The 22,040-nt window shown below is 41.7% G+C and overlaps 1 protein-coding gene across 3 annotated transcripts in view; it reads right to left on the bottom strand.

The window, feature by feature from the left end:
* Positions 1-22,040, bottom strand: part of CDH20 (cadherin 20) — a 283,902-nt gene that overhangs the window by 143,575 nt on the left and 118,287 nt on the right. For all 3 annotated transcript variants that reach the window (XM_064160836.1, XM_064160834.1, XM_064160835.1), the window contains one exon: positions 21,509-21,680. The gene's annotated coding sequence lies outside the window, so the exon portion shown is untranslated. The remainder of the gene's footprint in view (positions 1-21,508; positions 21,681-22,040) is intronic.

The following is a 22,040-nucleotide window of genomic DNA, read 5'->3' as shown; positions in this document are numbered from 1 at the left end:
GAGGCAAAGCTTTCATATTATTATTCACAAACATCACTACAACTATGTTGATACTGTTCACATCCAGATTGTTTTGAAATAAAGTAACAGAAAATTAAATACCAGAATTTACATATCTCTGGAGAATTTATCATACTACATTATCATGCCCTTCAATAGCCGAATGCATGCCACTTTTGTGAGACAGTTTAATGTGACCTGGAATAGTTTTGCATTAATATCCTCTTAGGCTAAGTCTACATTAGCAAATAGTGCTGCATGGTAAGAGTGGGTCAGCAGAGTGAAGTAGCTGATATAGAGGATCTGACATAAACACTACACATTTTGGAAGGGTTTGCTTTGGAGCAGGTCTAATCTGATCCTGTGAACTGAATGACTCAGTGTTTGGAGAATACCAGTGTGCACCCAGCGTCTATCTAGTTTATTTTCATCCAGAACTTAGCATATTTTTCATACAAATATGAAACAGAACAGACTAAGGGTGATAAGAAATTTGTTTTAAAAAACTCATTTCTCATCAGAACTAAACTGTTATGTAGAAGTACCTTAGAGACCACATATGGTATTAAAAGAAATCTTAAAGTCAGAGAATTCATACTACGAGGCCTTTGATGATTAATTTTAACAATGAAAACAACTGAAAGGTTCCCCTATGAATTTTAGTGCAGGTCTCAAGTGGCTGTCTACACTCAGCTCTAGCATCTGGATATGCAGCTTCTGGCAAGAGAGAGGATGTCGTCAGATAGTGTGGACAGTGGGGCCTATGTGGTGCAAGGCAGAGCACTCCTGCACCTCACAGCTTGTCTCAGAGGAGGTGGATTTGCCAAGGCCAAAATGTGCCATGAGGAAGAGAGAACTTGGGATTTGACACAGATCACATGAACTTCACAGGCTGTAAGGGCAAGCTGTGGTCCTCCATCTCAATAAAGTAATGCACACTTCTGAACAGGCAAGAGCTGCCTGAAATATTCCAGCTTGTGAAACGTTTGGAATTTGGATGATAAACTGCAGGAAATAAAACTTTTAAAAAATGTTGCCCAAAAAGAGGAGAAAAAAAAAATCTTCTTAAGTCACTCCCTGGAGCACAAACAGCCATTCAAACAGTATTCTGAGTAAATATTCTTTATGGGACATGGGACAGACGTTGTAAAAGTCAGGGAGAAATTCTTTTGCTAGAGCCTTGCTGTTAACTGGTCTAAAACCTCATCAGCAGAGGGGTAACTGAGACTTCTGAAGCCTCTGACATAAATAAACTTTAATAGGTGTAATAATGTCACTATTATAGCAACATTAGAACAGGCAGATCATTTCTGAGGTGGAGATCACCAAAACCAGAGATAATACTAAAGGTGAAAGGATGCTACCAGTATCTGACATGAGCAAAGTCTTTTCAAGTTTATTCTCCTGATATTTCTCAATGCAGTTTGTGCTTATTAAAAAAAAAAAAAAAAAAAAAAAGTAATTAATTTTACCTCATGTGCTTACATTTTTGGCAGAGATTTTTCACTCAGCAGATGTTTTTTACTAAGCTGGCCACTATGACACATAGGTGTTCTAGGATCCATCTATCAAGAGTCCATTGGAGACTATCCATTACCCGCATCTTTTCCACACGTTTTCATCGAGCAACACAGAATCACAGAAATCAACCAGGTTGGAAAAGACCTCTAGGATCATCGAGGCCAACCTATCACCTAACCCTTCTAATTAACTAAACCATGGCACTAACTGCCTCATCCACCCCCCTTTTAAATACCTTCAGAGATGGTGACTCCACCACCTCCCCAGGCAGCCCATTCCAATGCCAATCACTCTTTCCATGAAGAATTTCTTCTTAATGTCCAGGCTAAACCTGCCCTGGCACAGCTTGAGACTGTGTCCTCTTGTTCTGTCACTTAGTGCCTGGGAGAAGAGACCAACCCCACCTGGCTACGACCTCCTTTCAGGCAGTTGTAGACAGCAATGAGGTCACCCCTGAGCCTCCTCTTCTGTAGGCTGCACACCCCCAGCTCCCTCAGCCTCTCCTCACAGGGCTGTGCTCCAGGCCCCTCACCAGCTTACTTGACCTTCTCCGGACATGTTCCAGTACCAGTACCACAACATGTCTCTTGAATTGAGGAGCCCAGAACTGGACACAGGACTCAAGGTGTGGCCCGACCAGTGCCGAGTATAGAGGAAGAATAACCTCCCCTATCCTACTGGCCACAGTCTGGCATTAGTTTATTGACATTTGTGTTGAGATTCCTGGAGAGAACCTTCTCCTTTTGGATTTTCTTGTCCAGTTGCATGAGTGTACAGGGCAACATGAGGGCCTGATTCAGAGACAGCAGGACTCTTGACAGTGATTTCAACAGCCTTTGGATAATAAACAAAGCAGTCAATTCCTGCAGCGTCCAAATTTGGTCAAGCTTATCACATAAGCTCAATGTAAGCACACCAAGCTGTACCCCTGGTCCTTTCTGGAGAGGCAGACTTCTTGAACTCACATAATATAAAGACATCACCCAAAGGACACAAAATAAAGAAGCCAGATACAGGTTCCCTCACTCACCAATGACATAAAGAGAGCTATAAAACTCCCTAAATAAACCACTGCTGGACACTGTCATACTCAGAAGATATTGCAAGGCTGAATGTAGCTTTGACAAGGATAAAAGGGAGAGGAAACCAACAAAATATCTCCTGTAAGACCAGAATAAGAGCATTCTCTTCTCGGCACAGTCCTAATGAGATGAACACTATTTGCCTGTCTAAAGCTACTGCTAAGCAGAAGGCAAACTAGAACTGATTGTCTTCTAACATGCACATTTGAGACCTTGCGCAGCCAGGTGACCGCTCCTGCCATTCCCACCGACAGATGAAAACACAATCAAGTGATGAAGAGGTGAAAATACAATCACGTGCAGCATGCTGCCATCAACTGTGCTGGAGCTAACCCCAGCTTAGCCCTTGTGTGTCAGTGTGGTTACTTCAGGTGTGTATCAATTTGGCTGAAAACAACATCCGAGCAGTACTTTAAATTAAAAAGTACAAAGCTGCAGTAATTGCAGTTACCTGGATATACTGAGGAGAGGTTCCCGACAGACCACCAGGCTTGCTGGCATCTCAAACCTTTAATTTTTTTAATCTAGATGGCAAAACTTTAAATTATTGCCTTCCTGTCTGAATGTCACAATACTGAACTGATTTCCTGCTCACTGAAAATGTCATATCCTCAATCTTCTGTTTCACCTTGGTTACACATCTTCCCCATTATTAACTCACTTCACATACATGACTGTCTTAATTGTGACCTTTTCATCACTGAACAGCAGCGTTGCTACCTTACTTGTAAAACCCAGCTAATGAGCTACGTTAAACGAAACAAAACAAACCAAACAGACAAAACTGCTGCTAGTTACCTTAGAGAACCCAGAACAGCTTTCTCAGCTTTTGCTGCACCATCTAGTGACTTAAGGGCAAGTTTGAAGAAAAAAGGTGAGAGACGGTGTCTAAAATGATGTGCCTTGTGTTATAGCACCTTGCTTACTGAAGTCCTGCTCCTTGGCCTTTGCCATTTGCAAATGCCTCTGTATCTTCTCAGATGAGGTAACTCATCTCCTTGTGGCTCCTGATTCATGTCTAGTATTTTTAAAATCTGATTGCTAGGTGTATTTCACACTTGTCATCTCAGTCCACAAGTATTATAAGGAGTCTTCTTTTGTACGTGTTTGTATGTCACTTTTCCTTTCTCTTCCTCCATCCTCCTTTCTCCTCTCCATCCCACTGATTAGGGACCCTAACATCTAAGTGCTGCATAGCACACTTGCTCCCTGCCTTGCAGGGGTGGATAGGATGCTCTGAATTAGCAACTGGCTATCAGGGTGCAATGTTTGTTAGGCATTCAGGGTTTAAAATTTCTGAGAGAGTTAATTCCTGGGTCTGTGGCCAGAACCAAACAGCCCTGCATAACATCCTAAGAACCTCAGTACTCTGCAGAAGCTCTGCCTTAGGAAATGTGCACACTCCCCAGCTTTTCTTCCCTTATAACAAAAGGGCCTACAATCAAAATATCCACTTATGACACACAACTCTACACAACTGCAGCCAGGCTAACACCTATACCAGGGGCTCAGTGTACTGTACTGCTGCTTAGACTCACAGACTTCCCCTTGAACCTCAGTGTTGCTTGCCTAGGGAGGCAGTAAACCTTAAGATATCACCCTGACATCTACATCTGTGTCCTAGAAGTCCCCAGTGTCAGTCTGTTGGGCTCACTGCCTGGGTAAGGACCCCTCAGAGGGAGCTGGCTGACTTCAGGCAACCCCAGCCTCTCTCCTTTCTGAGAAGGTGACACTCCTGTCTGGGTTGACAACTTCAGGCAGCTGCAGATAACCACTACCTCTGGTGATACCATGGCAATTCACAGCCAGTATTTACTGACACGGGTAGGTACAGTTTCCTTTTGCAAAGCAGTGGTGGCCCTGAGGCCCCAAATCATATCAGTAAGTGGAGGGGGTGTTTTGCCTTAACTGTCACTTTGCATACATGTAATTCCCCAGAGATTCTGGCATCTGTTCCTAACAGCTCAGGCATTCTTGTTTTCAGCAGAACAAAACGTTGTGCCTACAGACTAGCCACTGTCAAAATCAGTTACCTTCTGACTGTCTTCCTTCTTAATGCACCTGTGGATGCTGTCTGCAAATAACAGTCAAAAGCCATCTCGCTTGTTTTCTACAGTTCCAGGCAATCTCAGGCCTCTCATTTTCACTTCTTACTCTTCTTCCACTCAGCACAACATATATTTTGATTGCCTTTTAATTCTTGAACTGTGGGGCTCTCAGAGCTCACTTAGTGCTCAAACCGCTTCAGGATGATTGGCTCCAGCCTTTGCTGTTTAGGTTGCTCATTATAACAGCAAGAGTTTATGAGTTCCTGGCTCAGGCTTACTGGATTCATCCTGCTAGGTTGAAACACTTTCAGGAGAAATTTTGTCTCTTCACACTCCTTATAGCTAATGGGGAAAGAGAGGAGGATGGGAGCTGTTCTCTGAAATTGCTTCTTCCTCATTCTTATCCATTCATTAGCTGCAAGAGGAGATAATGAATGCAGTGAGAGAGGGTTCCTCCTGGAGGTGTCTCAGAAGAAAGGTGGAGATGGGCCTGAGAGCAGTCCAGATTTTGGAGTAGTAGTTTGTGTTTTGTTTTGGTGGGTGTTCTTTTTGTTTTGGTTTGGTTTTGTTTTTTTGTTGATAGAACTTCTCTAGAGCAAATGTAACTGGAAGCAAGTTAACCCTGACAGATTCAGTTAAACATCTTGCTACATCAAACCTTTATTAATAAAACCCCTTGTTAGGCAGTTGAATTATTTAGGGTTGGGAGATAAGAGGTGGTTTTTCAGTTTCTTAGAAGCAGTCAGATCTTTCCCAATTATAAAGTATAAATTACAGTGAACAGAAGGTATACAGGGTCTGTTATCTTAACAAGCATATTGCTACCTTCAGTTAGATGAGGCAACATATCAGACCTAGCTTTAAAAGAAAACACAAAAGGAAAAAAAAAAGCTTTCCTTGGGTAGAGATAAATTCCAAAGCTATGCATTCCCTATAACAAAGAGGACCATGACTCAATGACACCATGATTCTGGTTTTATCCCTGATGTCTTAAGAGAGCAGGAATCTGGCACATGGAAGCCCTTCACAGTTTAACTATGTAGAAGAACAACTGGAAAGGTGAGAGATGCATCCCACCAGCTGTGCATGCACCAGGGCACTGCAAACCCAGAACACTGAATGTTGGTAAATGCTTGTATTTTCTAAAAATAAAACAGAAACAGCAGCACTTTCTGGTAGAGTTCTCATCTTGTCAGATGTACAATGGATGTACACTGGATTCTGCAGCCTGCCAGCCAAGATGCACTGCTTTTTTGTACTTGTCTTCTGGTGGATACCCACACAAGGACAAGATCAAGTCTTTACCTGATACCCTTGATTCTGGGTTAAGAAAACTGCCCCCTTGAGCACTACGTCTGCACCAGTCAAGAGCCTTTCTGGTTTTTTCCCATGTGTTCATCAGGTTTCAGAAGAATTCACTTTTCAGGAAGCTGTTGATGCTCTCTGCAAATGATTCTTCTCCAGCTCACATATGTTGGATATTGTTCAGTAATAAAATTCTCATAAGCATTTTGAGACAGTAAGTAGTTTTTAATTCTACGGTCAACACAATACACACTAGGACCCTGACAATTAATTTGCTGCTGTGAGATCACAGCGGGTTGAACTTGGCTGGCTGCCAGATACCCACCCTGCTCTCTCACTCCCCTTCTTAAACAGAACAGACAGAAGAGCATGTGGGTCAAAGCAGAATCGTAAGATTGCCTTGCTGGAAATGACCTTAAGATCATCGAGTCCAACCATAACCTAACAGAAGGCAAATCCTGAGCCGCATCAGAAGAAGCATGGCCAACAGATCGAGAGAGGTGATTCTGCTACTCTGCTCTGGTGAGACTTTATTTGTAGTACTGTGTCCACCTATGGGACTTCCAACATAAGAGTGACATAGACCTGCTGGAGCGGATCCAGAGTAGGGCCACAAAGATGATCAGAGGTCTGGAGCACCTCTGCTATGAAGATAGGCTGAAAGAACTTGGGCTGTTCTGCCTGGAGAAGTGAAGACTCTGGGGAGACCTTGTAACTACATTTCAATATCTGAAGAGGACCCACAGGAGAGCTGGGGAGGGACTGTTTAGAAGGGCATGTAGCGGAAGAATGAGGGTCAGTGGTTTGAAACTGGAGCAGTATAGATTTAGGCTAGACCTAAGGAGGAAGGTTTCTACAATTAAAGTAGTAAAATACTGAAACAGGTTTCCCAGGAACGTGGTTGAGGTCCCATCCCTGGAGCCATTCAAGGTCAGACTTGATGTAGCTCTGGGCATCCTGATCCAGTTGGAGGTGAACCTGCTGACTGCAGGGGGGTTGAACAAAATGACCCTTGAGGGTCCTTTCTAATCTGTGAATCAATCTGTGAATTTCCCTGTACACAACTGTTAGGGCATGTCTCCAAGCATCTCATCCAAATGTCTTTTAAACAACTCTGGGGATGGTGACTCCATCACTCTCCGGGGTAAAGACAGGCAGTTCCTGTTGCTGTCATGGCCATAACAGTCTTGACTTGGGAAAATTTAATTTGGTGCCAATCAAAACAAAGTTGAGTTGCAAAACAAAGCCAGAAGGCCTTTTTCCCAGGCTCAAGTTCGCTCCCAATTCCTTGAAGTCTTCCTGCCCATGGCCAAGGCCCTGAGCAGCAGAGGGGAATGGGAGACTTCAGTCAGCCCACAAGAGCTCTCTACCTCTCCTTCCTCCTCATGCTATTCCCCTGCTCCAGCACCAGGCCTTTCCACTGATTGTTGTCCTTCAGGAGAAACGTCTGACTCCCCGGGGCTGCACTTTCCCTCAGGGCATGTCCACATGCCTTGCCAGGGTCCCTGCTAGGCCCCACAGGGTCTGCTCTGCAGGGCACCGGGATCACCCTCTCATCAACTCCTGCCCTCCCATTGGGGCTGGCAGGGCCACTTCCCACCCAGTTTCCCTCAGCCCTAGCTGCTGGGTACCTTTTTGCCCTTTCTTATCCAGGCTTTCCCTGCGGCGCCTGCCAGCCTGTGGCTGAGGGTCTCAGCTGTGCCCTGTGCTGGGGTCACTGGAGCTGATTCTGCTGCTGGTGCTGCTGCCATGGTGAAGAGAGTTCCAAACCTTCCCCTCTACATATAAAATACAGGTATGCTGACAAAAGAAAAATCAAGGAGTGCTGGAAAAGTGCCTTACGAACCAGATGCACATTTTGAGGATGTCTGCAGCAAACCATAATATACCAAACTTGGCAGAAATGTTTCTTTATAGTAGTCAGTTGATAATATGCAAAGCTAAACAACAACTACTGCAGAAGTGTCTGCAGCTACTAGTTGGAGATGTGTGATACATAATCTTGTAAAGGCCCAGGCCTGCAGTGACTAAGGAAAGCAGGAAGGAGATGAAGGAGAAGCAGAGACATCCTGACATCAGCAGTAAAGAGGGGCCTGCTGACCAAAGACGCAAAAACCCTGTGAGGGAAACTGTTTGCACTCATCTCAGGTAATCACTCAAGACCACAGGGGCAGGTTGAAACCAGGGCAGAGAATGGGAAAATACCTATGTTAACAAACTCCAAGAAATAATTGTAATAACCCTATCTCTTATTATGAACATGTATGCTCTTGTAACATAAACTGTGGCTGTGCCAGCATGGGGTGTGCAGGATTGATGGAGCAATCCTGCCTGCAGCCAGTGTTGTAATAAAATATACCTACGTCATAACTCTGCAGGAGTTTTGGGATTCATTTAGCAGGCCAATGCAGCATGCACATCTATTTTACATATGTGTAACTCAAACACACATGTAAATATGCACTTATGGCTTAATTATGTGATACAAAAAAGCTGCTCATCTCTGTAAACCCTTTGTTTGCTTAGGGAGCTAAGAGACGTCGTTTCTCTCTTCCACACCAACTCTTCTTTAAGTGATCAGCCAGACAGCCCCCCCCACAGCTCCCACAGGCACCAGCACCATCAAGTGCATCTCACTGTGCAGTCATGAAGAAAGGGGCCTCTACAAGTAGTGCTTGAGCTAGGAGCTAAATCAGGATGAAGTACCCTTCTTTTTACTGACTACTTAGGTAGCTTGTCTAAAGATTATTTGATTCACTACAGACGTTCACTTAAATCTTTTATTTTGGGATAGCAGTTGTTATTTAAGACCATATGATCTCTGCAAAGTACAAGTGGAATATTGGTATTTTGGCACTAATTCCCCTGTCAACACCTCATACTCCTAGATTGTTATTTTTATCTACAGTTTAGCTCCGTGCAATTTAGAGACAGAAAATATATATTAGCTAATCCTGTATGTTTCCTAGAAATGTGCCATTGCTCCCTGAAGTGCTTTCTGTAGGTTTAGTTATTTTCTTTTTCTTCTTTAAATACACACAGAAAAGAACCATTTTTAATGGGGAAAACTAAAGAGTGTTTTTACTGTTTAAAACAGGCCTAATACATGTCCTTGCTTGTCCAGGCATGATCCCCTGCTCACCCCTTCCCCCTCTGCTGAAGTGGGGAGTAGCACTGGGAATAACACAAAAGGTCTGGAGCCACCAAGTAGACTCTGCAGTGGTAAGCCAGGTACATACACTTGGCCTGTGTTTGCCCAAATTCAGGTAAAGCAATCCCTGGCTTCACCTAATATGTTTAGTTTGGGCAAAGTGCCATTCTGATTGGCCAATCTCTGCATCCAAATGGAGCCATCAGACTCAGGCAATTAATCAATATAAGTGTAGTGGTAAACCAATGTGCTCTGCTCTGCCTTATTTTGCTTTGCCTTGCCATGCTGCTGCCACCACGCTCCAGACCAGCTTTGCTGGGTAACGACAAGCTTTGATGTTTCAATCTTGTCCCCCCAGAAACTTTGCTGTGCCTGTGTTTACCAGGGAAAGGCCTTCAGAAACTCCATGCTGTAGGCAAGAATTAGCCATCAGCAATACATCATGTCTGTGTGCACACCTGCAAATCTCTACGATGAATCTGGAGTCCTGGAAGGAATCAAGACCAAGTCAGAGACTATCTAACTCCCAGTGTCCTGCTAGAGCCCTGGGAAAACTCCAAAAGCCTCCAACAGCTACCATACCACCAACAGAACCCCTCCAAGTGTTTGGGTACTGTCTGGAACTATAATGCAGCCCTGAGAATCCAGAGATACTATTTTGTGAGTAAATATTCTTAAAGACCCTCTCTGTAATTAAAGTTCTGATTTGGTTCTGTAACTAATTGATTGTGCCTTCTGCTTCAGCAGAAAGGAGCCTCCCCAGTTCCCCTAGAGAGCAAGTAGCATATTGACCACAAGAATCAAATCAATGTTTGCATTTTTTCTTTTCCTTAACTGTTTAAATTGCCTGCTCCCTGTGTGTAAATACCCACAACCATGTGTTCAAACCTTATAAATAAGTTTTCTGGTGAGAGAAAATATTAATAAACCATTTTCATAGTTATTACTTTTTTAATGGATTATTAATATTAAAATGAATAATCATGAAAGTAATTAATCAAAACTACCACAAAAGGTTTTGGTGAGATGTTTTTATCCTAGGTCATATGACTCAGAATTGATTTGTGCCTGAAGTCAATCCAGTCTAAGCAAAACCTAAACTGTAGCTGAGATGCTTCTACACCAAGCTCTCTGCTCCTACATTTCTAGTTGCCTAAGCTGGGATTGGTTCAGAGAAAACAGCAGCTGTCTGCATACACAGGCTTTCTTCCTAGCATGGGTCACATCAGGTCCTGTTCTTCCAACATCAAGGTACAGCAGCAAAGTGCCACAACAAATGAGAAGCATCATAGGGTGTGGGGCTTAGAGTTAGTCCTGGTGGGTTTAGATCCAGCCCTTTTGCTTCCATTTAAAAACATTTACCTGATAAGCTTTTTGATGCCAAGACCACACATTATAGGCTGGTGATATCTTGAAGGATGAAGGGGGACACCTTAATTTAAAAAAATAATGCATTTTTATGGCAGCTAAGAAGACTTCTTTTTTCTTTAAGTTATCAGTTATCTGTCAGTTGAGAAATGCAGCAAGAATGAAGGTTCACAGCATCTGTTTGAGGACTGAGAGTGCTGATGTGCAGCGTACTCTTATTTTTCGTGCTTAAACTGCTGTAATTCTCTTTTAACCGGTCTTCCCGCTGGGCAAACTTAACACCTTCAAGCTGCACAAAACCATGCAGCTCATCTTCCCATTGGGAGTAAGCCAAATCTACATATTTTTCCTTCATGGCAGTAAAGTTCTGCAGTGATTTCAAAACGCTATCGCTCACATTTTCTAAGGCACTCTGTGGTTTGTCTCCAGGACCTGCTGACAGCATATTCCAAACAGTTCAAGCAAGAAAAGCCTCTCAAGTATCCTCAGACTTAGGCAGAAAGACTTGCCAAAGCTGCTTCATTTGATGTACAGACACAGAAATACTTTTTAAAAACCATATCCTATTTGACAGTTGCTTTCCTTTTTGCACTCCATACTTTAGATGAAAGGACTTTTTTATTATTTTTATTTAGCCCTGAGTATTTTAACTTATAAGTGGCCTACCATATTTTTTTAATGTGGTTTAAAACATACTTCAGGGCTGAGAATGTCTCTGCCAACTTTTAACTGAGATTAAATTTTTATGTCTTGGTGTGGTTTATAAGGAGACACTGACACAATCTTAACTTGGTAGCACAAGGAAGTCTCTTATGCACTTTACTTCACAAAACTGAATTTTGGGCTTGCAAAAAGATGCTGGATCAAAAACATAGGAAAATTCTGCACTCTCTTTATTCACAAGAAGAAGCAAACTCCAAGGACTAACACTTCAATATTCCTCCAACTGCCCGAATAATCTGTTTTATCTCTGTTTTGGAAGAACTGACTATAGTCCTTTCATAAGAGATTAATTCCACCTCTGTGCCCAGTCTGTCTTTGGCTTCTGCACTGAGGCTTGTGTGAAGAATGCCAAATGTAATGAGAGGATTTTTTTGATGTCACAGACATCTTAGGCTAGAACCACCATTCATTTTTCATAGGCCACCCAAAAGTAGTAACTCTCATTTACTGTTGATTTGGAGCGCGTTTAAACCCTTGACCTCTGAGATGAGAGTCCTCATACCAATCCCAACCCACTTAAGTGGCTATTCAATCATCTGTAAAACGACAGAGTTTGACTCTTTCAGACCATGATATTGACACCATGTGTATTACAGGGGTGTATTTTATGTGTAAACAGTGCATACAGACATCTTGGAAATAATAGAAGCTTGGACTACAGTCAGGAGTGTTTGAAGTTTAAGCAACTTCACTTTCACATTTGGTGAAAAGGTAAATCACTACAGCAGATGAAATGACTCTGACAGTACCTGTATGTACCAAATGGGATTACCTTGTTTTAAATGAGTTGGTCAAAATAAATAAAGACCACTCCACGGCACAACTTTGTGGATGGTTCTGAACCTTTGCAGACGTCTACAGCAGGTTTTCTGTGGTATTCAGGATGGCAGAAGAGTTGCCTTATTCCCTTCTTTCTCACTGCTTTTGCTCCTGCCTATCTGATACTACTGGTTTTTGCCTCTCCTGCAGGGTCTGGCAGCTACCACCAATATCTTTTTTACTGTTACATTGCAAGCAGAAACATCAACATTACCTGCATTAAAAACACCACTTTAAAGAAATAGATTTTAAAAAACTCAAACCAAACAACAACCAAATGAGAAAACCAACCAACCAACCAAACAAAAACAACAAACAAAAAAACCCAACAGCAGCCTCCCACACATACACAAAAGCAAAGCTAAGCAAAGCAACAAAAAAAGCCCAAACAAAAAAACCCCAACCAACCAAAATAAAAACCAAACCAAACCAAAACCAAAACCAACCTTTTGTGTTCTGGTTTAAACCCTAAATTATTTCTGTGTTCTGATTTAGATTACAAGGGGCAGATGGGGTGAGGACAGTGCAAGCATGGAGAGTCAGTGAGAAAATGAGGGAAAATCTCTTAAAGGAAGAAGTTTCCATTTGAAAAATGGACCCTTCAGTGAGAAAAAATACACAACTTTACTCTCCTCCATATCAGGTGTGAAATAAATAATAGGGTAAAAGATATGTAAAGCCCTGCAAAATTTGAAACTTCACTCCTTTAAGCACTATGAGGTGAGGTATTTTGGCCCTAAATTATAGTATAATTTTCAAAAAGGACATTTTGAAGACAAAGGAAGTGAAATAAACTGTAAAAAATGCTTTCAGAGAGGCTGCAAAGGCCTGTTTTAGAGTGCTTGAAATGTTTTATTACAATCTTTGCTTTTAAACCAGACTATAAAATGACTACCATTAAAAGAAACATCATACTCAACATGTTTAAAAACACTTCAAAATAAAATGTTTTTGTACCACAAAAAGGATTGATTTACAGGTCCTCTCTCCCTCTTTTTGTCATAATTGACATATTCCCACAGGCATTGCTTTGTTCTGATAAATACCATTTTCTCACAGGACAGGTTGCAGTAAAGTTTCTGACTAACTGGGACAGAGAGGAAAAACTCTCTGAGTCTTTGAGCTTCACTTTTAACTTTCAGTCCATCTGAACTGTCATTTTCTGTATCCATTTGTTGATCATGCTTATATTTAAATAATTTATTTAATATTAAATAAGTATTTTAAGAGGGAAAAAAAAGAGAAAGCTTAATTTGAATTTATGTGCTTTTCCTTTTTCCCCAGCTCATTGCTGACTTTCAGAATGTTGTCTTCAAAAGTAATTTTTAAAAGCACCTTCAATGCTTAACTTCTTCACAGAATCACAGAAATATCCAGATTGGAAAAGACCCTCAGGATTATCAATTCCAACCTATAACCTTACTCTACAAGATTCACCTTGTTGGTTTCGTCATGAGAAACACCACGGCATCTGTTCTAGCATCTCATGAAGAGTTCCCTGAGATGACTTTTTCTTTGGCAAGTGGCTAGTTAAGTTTTGGCTTGAGTGTGTATGATAAGACCACTGACTAGATGGAAGGCAAAACCTTCTTACACATAATGACATAATAGATCAGCTATTGCCCACTTCTTTTTCTTTACTATTTAACTTGCAAAAGGTACCAGAAAATGAAGTCAGCTGCCTCTTGGGCAGATCTGCATTAGCAGAATTGAGCAAAGTGTTGCATGCATTAGTTTCATATTCACAAACATTTGCTCCTGCTTGCTGCCTTTTTGGCTTCTGTGGAATTTTACACAGTCACAGGCTTCTCCTTTACACCCTCTTTGACAACCTGTCCTATCCTGCCAGGAGTCTTCTCATTCCTCAACAGAATGGGCTACACAGCCATCAGCAAAAGCTGACCTTTGGCTCCAAGAATCAAAGGTCACTGCCTCACTTGAGCTGAAGAGAACTTCCACTGAGTTTGTATCTGACTAGATCACCTTAATTGAGATCTTCTGGGTCACTCTCCAGAAAGAAAAAAAAAGATGGTGTCTCACAGGTAGGTTAAACGTGTCTAGTTCTAAACTGTACATATCTCTGGGTTCATTAGGCACTTAAGAGCAAGAAATGAGATTAAGCCATTTACCCAAGCCCTATTTTGAAAGGTGAAGAATGGCTCAGATGTGTGATGTACACACAGGGAGGTTCATCCTCCTTGTTAGCGCCAGCAGCCCTGAGAAAGGTCTGAATCTTCTTCATAATTACTCCACTGTGCATGTGACTGAACAGGCTGAATATGGCCCGAACTGGTACAGTAGCTCTACTGCTACATATCCTCTGTATTGGGCAGAGATCTCAGACTTGTTGGAGAAAGATCACAGAGGACTACCACGTTTTAGCCAGAAAATACTGTTTGCAGTGGTGAAGGGAGAAAGACATCAGTGGGTCCATTTCTTTAGAGAAGAAGCACAAAGTGAATCGAGGAGATGTTGTTTTTGTGTATTATTTGGTCTTGAGCATGGACTCCTACAGTTGCTGTTCTGCTGTGAGGTCAAAGTGAAAAATTGTAGCTATTATTTCACTATCACAGTGTTTATTTTCCAGAACAAAAAGATAGGTTGTTCCATGCAGGTTTTATAATACAATACAGGTTTTATGTTAATTGAGTTTGCACTAGAGGAAATGTTCTTTGATTTGCCTGAATAATGTACAGCATCTGTTGCTTTTTCTGTGGCATCTGAAGGTATCTGAGGTAGCTCAGAGAATCACAGGATTGTATCCACTGGAGAAGACCTCTAAGGTCATCGAGTCCAACAGTCAACCTAACACCACCATGGCCATTAAACCACATTCTGAAGTGCCATGTCCACATGTTTCTTAAACACCTTCAGGGTTGTTGATGATGCCACCACCTCTCTGGGTAGCCTGTTCCAATGCCTGACCCCTCTTTCTGTAAAGACATTTTTTGTAATATCCAATCTAAACCTCCCATGGCACAGTTTCAAGTAATTTCCTCTTGTTCTCTTATCTTACACAAGGGAGAAGAGACAAATCCCTGCCTCACTAAAACCTCCTCTCAGGGAGCTATATAGAGTAATGTGGTCTCCCCTCAGCCTCCTCTTCACTTCAGCAAAACCACAGACAATTTTAGTGGAAGTGAGATACATAGTGAAGTAACAGGAAAGACAACAAAAGATGACCATGCTGACGCCATGCAGAATAGACATCTTTAGGCTAGCAATAAGTTAAGCAGGTTAGTCCACTTAGTTTACTTCCAGACCTAGCCTGCAGGGTGGAGACAGTTAGGGATGATAGATCTGGGAGCACAACCCCTTCTTAGACAATCCATAGGTAATGGACAGACCAAACAACTGTGGCACTGGTGGTTTTGGGACAAAACCCCAAAATTCATCTCTCTAGAAGCTTCTGAAAGATCTGTGAGACATTTTATACTGCCAGGCAACATGCATTAGTACAACAATAACCTCTACCTTTTACCTCCTGGGGCTGATTTTATCATTAGATTGCAGCTTCTTGCACTGGCCCTGTATTTATGGAAAGACACAGGGAAAGACTGTAAGACATGTAAAAGTAAAGAAAACTTGCAGATGGGCCTTGTTTTATGAATTGCTCTTAAATGGTAGGCATAAATAAGGGCAGTAGATATCTGTCTGATTTGTAGATGCAAAGAAGAGCTGTGTTGATAAATCAGACATTTAGATCAGACATTTGCTCCCACATCTCACTGTGCCTGCATAAAAAAGGTCCATTTAAAAATCTGCTTCAAGAGGTAGAGTAATAAAGAAGGTATATTTGAAATTTACTGTAATACTTTTCTGCTCATTTAAAAAATACTTTTGAATAGATCTATCTTTAAATGGGTTCTATATAATACAGCTCCCTTGGGCTGATTAGCTCTAGGAAGGCTGCTAAGAAAAAAAATCCTGACTCCTGCAATTTATGTTGTGTGCACAGGCATTGGTAAGGCCTGGCATATTCTTCCTTTCTTTTTAATGCCACATATCTTTGGAGATAAAATCTACAGCTCTTGTAGATGCTGACTGAAGATAAGTAATACATGGACATATTTCTGTAGGGCTCATTTCAGAAAAGCTCCCGAGGGACTGAATCAAGAATACCTGTAATATACAAGATTTTGTTCAATGAGGATAAGTATCTTTTAATCAGCTTTCTACGCTCATTTAAGTACTTTCAATAAGAACTGCTGATCATGACAATATCTGCATTACAATAGTATATCTATGGCTTTTCATTTAGAAATTTCATATCAAACTTTCCTTGAATTCTTATGACTTAGCTGTACTTAGACCTAAGTTTTCCCTCTGTTGGTCCAAATATAATTTGCCATCTAGCCACAGAAATATCTTGAATCTGTCTGCCTTAAAATATGTGTTATCTAATACAAAATATTGGATTAATCCCAGCCCCTAGAATAAAGGAATAAATGCATCCCTGGTTGTCTCTACAAGCCTTTAAAAACTGCTGAAAAGTACTCAGCTGAATTTGGAAAATTCAAGTCCTCTTGCAACCTTCTGTTTTAAACAATTACCTAGACACTGAAGGTAAACATTTGGAGACAACTTCTTTTGAATTGCATTATTAAGCAACAGTATAGTATTGATAGGTAACTAATTTATGTAGTACCATTCCCTCCACTTTCCAGTGCATCACTGATTTGAAATTACAAAACACACTACAACCTTTACCAAAAATACAGCCCTTTCTGGACAGAAAACTGCTGGCTCCCTAGCCAGCTGCAGAGTACCAGAAAAAAAAACAAAACAACAAACAAATGTTGGAACAGGAAACTGGAGGGGAGTATCAGCAAGCAGAATTATTTGTCTGTTGAGAGCTCAAGTGTGACTGTCATCAGCCCTGTGCTAAACAAAGAAGCTGAAGTAAACTCGAGACAGAGACAGCGTTGGTTCTTCCTGCCTCCCACCTGCTGTGTTTCAGTATTAATGTGCTCCACTCACTGCTCTCCAAGCACTGCACATCTCCTCCCCGGAGAGCTGGCAGGCAAAGCTGAGTCTCCCTCATTTCCTGAAGCTGTCTTGCTCCTTCACTTTCCTGTCCAGGCACGTCGGGTGCATCGCTACCCAGCTTGCAGCCGTGGCAAGGTCACACAGGCATCCTGTACATGTCTGTGTCCTGCTGGAAGGAGCCCCAAGGAAACTGCCTTGCCAGTGTTCATATACACTGACCAGGTAGTCCTCATGTTTTGGCCATTCATAGTGTTGCAGCCTTTTATTTGCCCTTTCTAGCCTTAATAATAGTTTCCTGTTGCTAATCACGCTGTATTAGGTTACTCTGGCCGTAACTCACTGAACAATGTCTCATGTGAGACAGAGCCCACTTTTGCTGGGCTTAGAAGAAGCAAAAGCAAGGGGACGTAATCCAGAGCCTGGCTTGTCATCAAGGATGTAAACTTCTGGTGCTATTACAGCTCTTCAGAATAAGTTATCCTCTGCACAAAGCTGGAAATGAAGCTTGGAGTGCTAGAGACCCTGTAGTTAGTAACACTGCTGCAGTCTTTGCCCTATAGTCACCTTGCATCCTATAAATAATGTGTGGAAAGGTGATTACCATTGAATATATATACTGTTATCAGTTTATGTAACAAATGGCTGAGATTCTGTCTTGGAGAAAGGTTAGGAAAACAGGCTCCTGTGTTACTGTACTACCTGCCACTCTGTAATTCACCATTCTAACAAGAAAGGCAGAGCTCTCACATTAAAAACACACTGATTGCTCTGTAGGAGACAAATGGGTATAAAATCATGGCACAAGCATGTCAGGAGAAAACACAAATAGTCTGATGGCAAATATTCCTGAAGAGGAGGGCGAGTTGGAAGAAGAAAGCCCAGAAGGGGAAATCTTCCCATATAATACTCTCTTTCACCTTGCTCAGTCTCCTGATTTTGTCAAATGTGGCACAAACAGGAAAGTGCTGTTATTATAGGAGATAAAGCTGATAAGTTTAATAAATAACCTCTTTAAGGCTGAAGGCACAACTGGTATGTCCCTTTTACAGCAAACAGTAAATAGTTTTTGACCATGTGTTGTCTGAGAACATCAAACCATCTGTCTGCCTTTGCCATGCCTAGTTAGCTTGAACCAGATAATCAGCAAGTTACTAATAACATCTAATGAATGGCCTTCAGTAAACTTTTGTCATATCTGTCAAAAGGGAAGATGATCTAAATGAATGAATAATGCATATAAGAAACATTCTGCTTGTGTGTGTCTGTGTGCACATCTCTAACACAGGCTTGCATTTTGACATACTTGTAGCCCAGGAAAATGGAAACAGATACAATTTACTTTTGTTACTGACTATTCAATTAATAGCTGGTTTATGGAGAGAATTCAATAACCATGTTAAAAAAAAAGCAATCAATGCCTGCATTTTGTGCCTGAATAGGGAAAAGTCAGTGATAAATAATTACATACTGACTCGCAGGAAAAGACAGATACTAGTGGAAAGCAGACAGAGTTGGAATAATCTGGATCGCTATTTCGTCTTAACATGAACAACAAAAATTCCAACACATTACATTATGCTCTGCTATAATTAATATGAGACTAAACAAAACCAATATTGCACTAGTGTCAGTATTGGATTGCCTTTTATGGAGCCTGATTAAAAGGTTCCTTCTAATGCACAGCACTTTTCACTCCAAATGACTGTCTAAGATCAGTAAAATGACCTCCAGCAATGTTAGTACACTATTTCTTTTCTGTTTTGAGTGTATCTGGCAAATGACATTATCTTTGCACCCACTGTGCTATGAGAGAAACAAGAAGTAGTCCAAGGGAGGGCTACGAAGATTAAGGGGCTGGAGCACCGCCCTATGAGAAGAGGCTGAGGGACCTGGGGCTTTTTGAAGAAGACTTAGAGGGGATCTAATCAATGTTTATAAGTATCTGAGGGCTGGGGGTCAAGAGAGAGGGGACAGGCTCTGCTCAGTTGTGCCCTGGGATAGGACAAGGGGTAACAGATATAAACTACAGCACAGGAAGTTCCACTTCAACATGAGGAGGAATTTCTTTCCTGTAAGGGTCACAAAGCACTGAAACAGGCTGCCCAGAGAGGTTGTGGAGTCTCCTTCTCTGAAGACTTTCAAGACCCATCTGGATGTGTTTCTGTGCAACCCAAGCTAGATTGTATGGTGTGCTCTGGCAAGGGGGTTGGATTCTGCACCAGTACAGGCTGGGAGGTGATCTGCTGGAGAGCAGCCCTGTGGAGAGGGACCTCAGAGTGCTGGTGGATAACATCCATGGGGCAGCAATGTGCCATTGTGGCCAAGAGGGCAAATGGGATCCTGGAGTGTATTAGGAAGAGTGTATCCAGCAGATCAAGGGAGGCTCTCCTCCTTCTCAACTCTGCCCTGGTGAAACCTCATCTTGAGTACAGCATTCTGTTTTGGGCTGCCCAGTTTAAGAGGGACAGGGATCTGCTGGAGAGTCCAGCAGAAGGCTACAAGGATGATTAGGGGACTGGAGCACTGCCTGATGAGGTGAGGCTGAGGGACCTGGGGCTTTTTAGTCTGGAGAAGACTGAGAGGGCATTTAATAAATGTCTGCAAATATCTGAGGGCTGGCAGTCAAGGGAGGGGGGACAGGCTCTGCTCACTTGCTCTCTGGCACAGGACAAGGAGCAATGGATGTAAGCCGCAGCACAGGAGGTTCCATCTCAACACAAGGGGGAACTTCTTTACTGTAAGGGTCACAGAGCACTGGAACACGGTCCCCAGAAAGACACTGTAGAGTCTTCTCCTCTGGAGACTTTCATGATCTGTCTGGATGTGTTCCTCTGTGACCTGAGCTAGATTGTATGGTCCTGCTCTGGCAGGGAGGCTGGATCTCTTTGGGTGACTTCCAGCCCCTAGCATCCTGTGATTTTGTGTGAGAAAGCTGTTAACTCCACCTCATCTTAAATTCTGAATGTAAATTGTACGGCAAATGAGCCAAATGTGGCTGGCTGAGGCTTGGCAAAAGCAGCAATATCTTCCAAACTGCAGAAGCAAGTATGGTAGTTACTCTGCTTTTTGCTTTGTCTGTAGGCAGTATTCACAAAAGAGTGCTCTAATTTGCCTTACTAGAAGGTATAACTACTGTGCATTATCTTAGCAGGAGGCACAGATACCTTTCTGGCTGTTAGCATTTATAAAAAGCCAGAACTCCTGTAAACCATCATTTGCAGAGATCAGAGCAGCCTAAACTGACAAAACTACCTAAGTGCAAAAAAAAAGTCTTTGTATGAAAATTGTGTTTGGAAGAATGACTATTTTTACTGTATTAGGCAGTGCTTGTTTAGGCTTCCATCCTCATCAGTCTGACTGCTGATGTATGTAAGCTGTCCCACATGCTTTATGCTTTTCAGGCTCAAAGAAATTTGGTTAGAAAGTAAGATTAAATGTATTGAAGCACTTCAGTCTGAAAACTCCAGGGCCTACTCTGCAAGAAACCTGGGCTTAAATAGCAACAAGGGAGATTCACATTAGATGTTATGAAAATATTTCTAGCAGTAAGGATTGGAACCGAATTTCCTGCAGGAGGAATTGTCAGTACTGGAGGTTTTCGAGAAGCAGTAAGAGAGATTTCTGCCAGGGATGGCTGAGGCATTGTTGGTTTTTTTCCTCAGGATGGACAGATGTATGAGAGAAGTTTTTGATGTTTCTTTCAGCCCAGTTTTCTTCAGTTCTGTTGCATAAAAGCAGCACATCCACAGAAAAAAATAATGCAGAAGACTGATAAACATTAAGGCAAAACATTTTGCCAGAGTTCATTATGCACCTCACTAACCAATTTAATTATGCATTAATTTATTATTGATGAAAAAAATCAGTATTATATCTCAGCATCTTTTCTGACAAGAGAGTGCTATATAAAAATGCCACCAACCTAAAATAAATGGTACAACTAGACGTTTTTTCCCCCTTCTTCTCAACAAAGATAAAGCATCTCATCATTATCAATTAAAGAACCAGAGAAGTCTTTGAAAAGAGGACTTGTTTGCTTAAAGTAAGTGAAGGTCATATTCACCCTGTAACAGTCGATGAAGAGCAGCCATTTGTTATTTTTAAGCAGGCTGTCATTTAGCCATTATGAAGATGAATAACATTTGTTATTACCTAATAATCCTCCTGTTGATTACAGAGGCAAGACACTTGCAGACACCTTATGTGCTTTGCTTAGGATTTGCAGATTATTAATGTATTTTGATTAAACTTTGTAAACAAAAATAATCAGGATTCAAGTTCTCTGGATGCAGTGACTGGTGTGTAATGCAAGAGACTACAACATGTCCAATCTCTAACATTTGGCTCTGCATGTGTTACTGGCCTAGTCCTCATGCAACACAGTAAAAACAAAGTTCATTTTTTAATATCAAACAGATTGTCAATGGATCATATGCTGCTCTATTAAGGTTAGTTTTTGGATGTGTGCCTTCCCAAGGAGAGTTAATGAAGCTATATCTTACCTGTGTGGCTTCATTTGGAGTCAGGCCTAATTATCTGGATCATGGCCACATTTTGCAAAGTCCGAGCCTCATTTCCAAAGCAGATGGAGTCACTCAGGAATGACTTCATTTGTATTAATTTGTTACACTGTCTTCTGCTATTCATCTCATGGAATGTTGCTGCCTTTGCAGTCTAGGAGGAATGGAATTAAAAAGATTTAATTTGGGGATTTCTATTTTCTTTTCAAAAAAATAAATCCATTCTCTTCCTCCACAACGACCAATGGTGAAGCGCAAAGGCAATTAAGTGAGGTCCAGCCCATGGCCATCACATGCTGTAAGATGGTGATTATGTCACTGAAGATTTATGAGGCTTTTCCTTCTTGTAACAAGTGAAATGACCAAACAGTGACCCAGCAGCTTTATCAAGATAACCTATGGAGTACTTCAGATTGGGCTTCGTAACTGGAAGGTTTTGAATTCAGCCTTACCACGAGGAAATTCAAAAGAGGAAAAAAAAAAAAGAAAGATGGTTAAGGGCATAGAAATGAGG

The sequence above is a fragment of the Pogoniulus pusillus genome, chromosome 21 (genome assembly GCF_015220805.1).
Source record: "Pogoniulus pusillus isolate bPogPus1 chromosome 21, bPogPus1.pri, whole genome shotgun sequence".
NCBI lineage: Eukaryota > Metazoa > Chordata > Aves > Piciformes > Lybiidae > Pogoniulus > Pogoniulus pusillus.
This window is presented reverse-complemented; position numbering and strand designations above follow the sequence as displayed.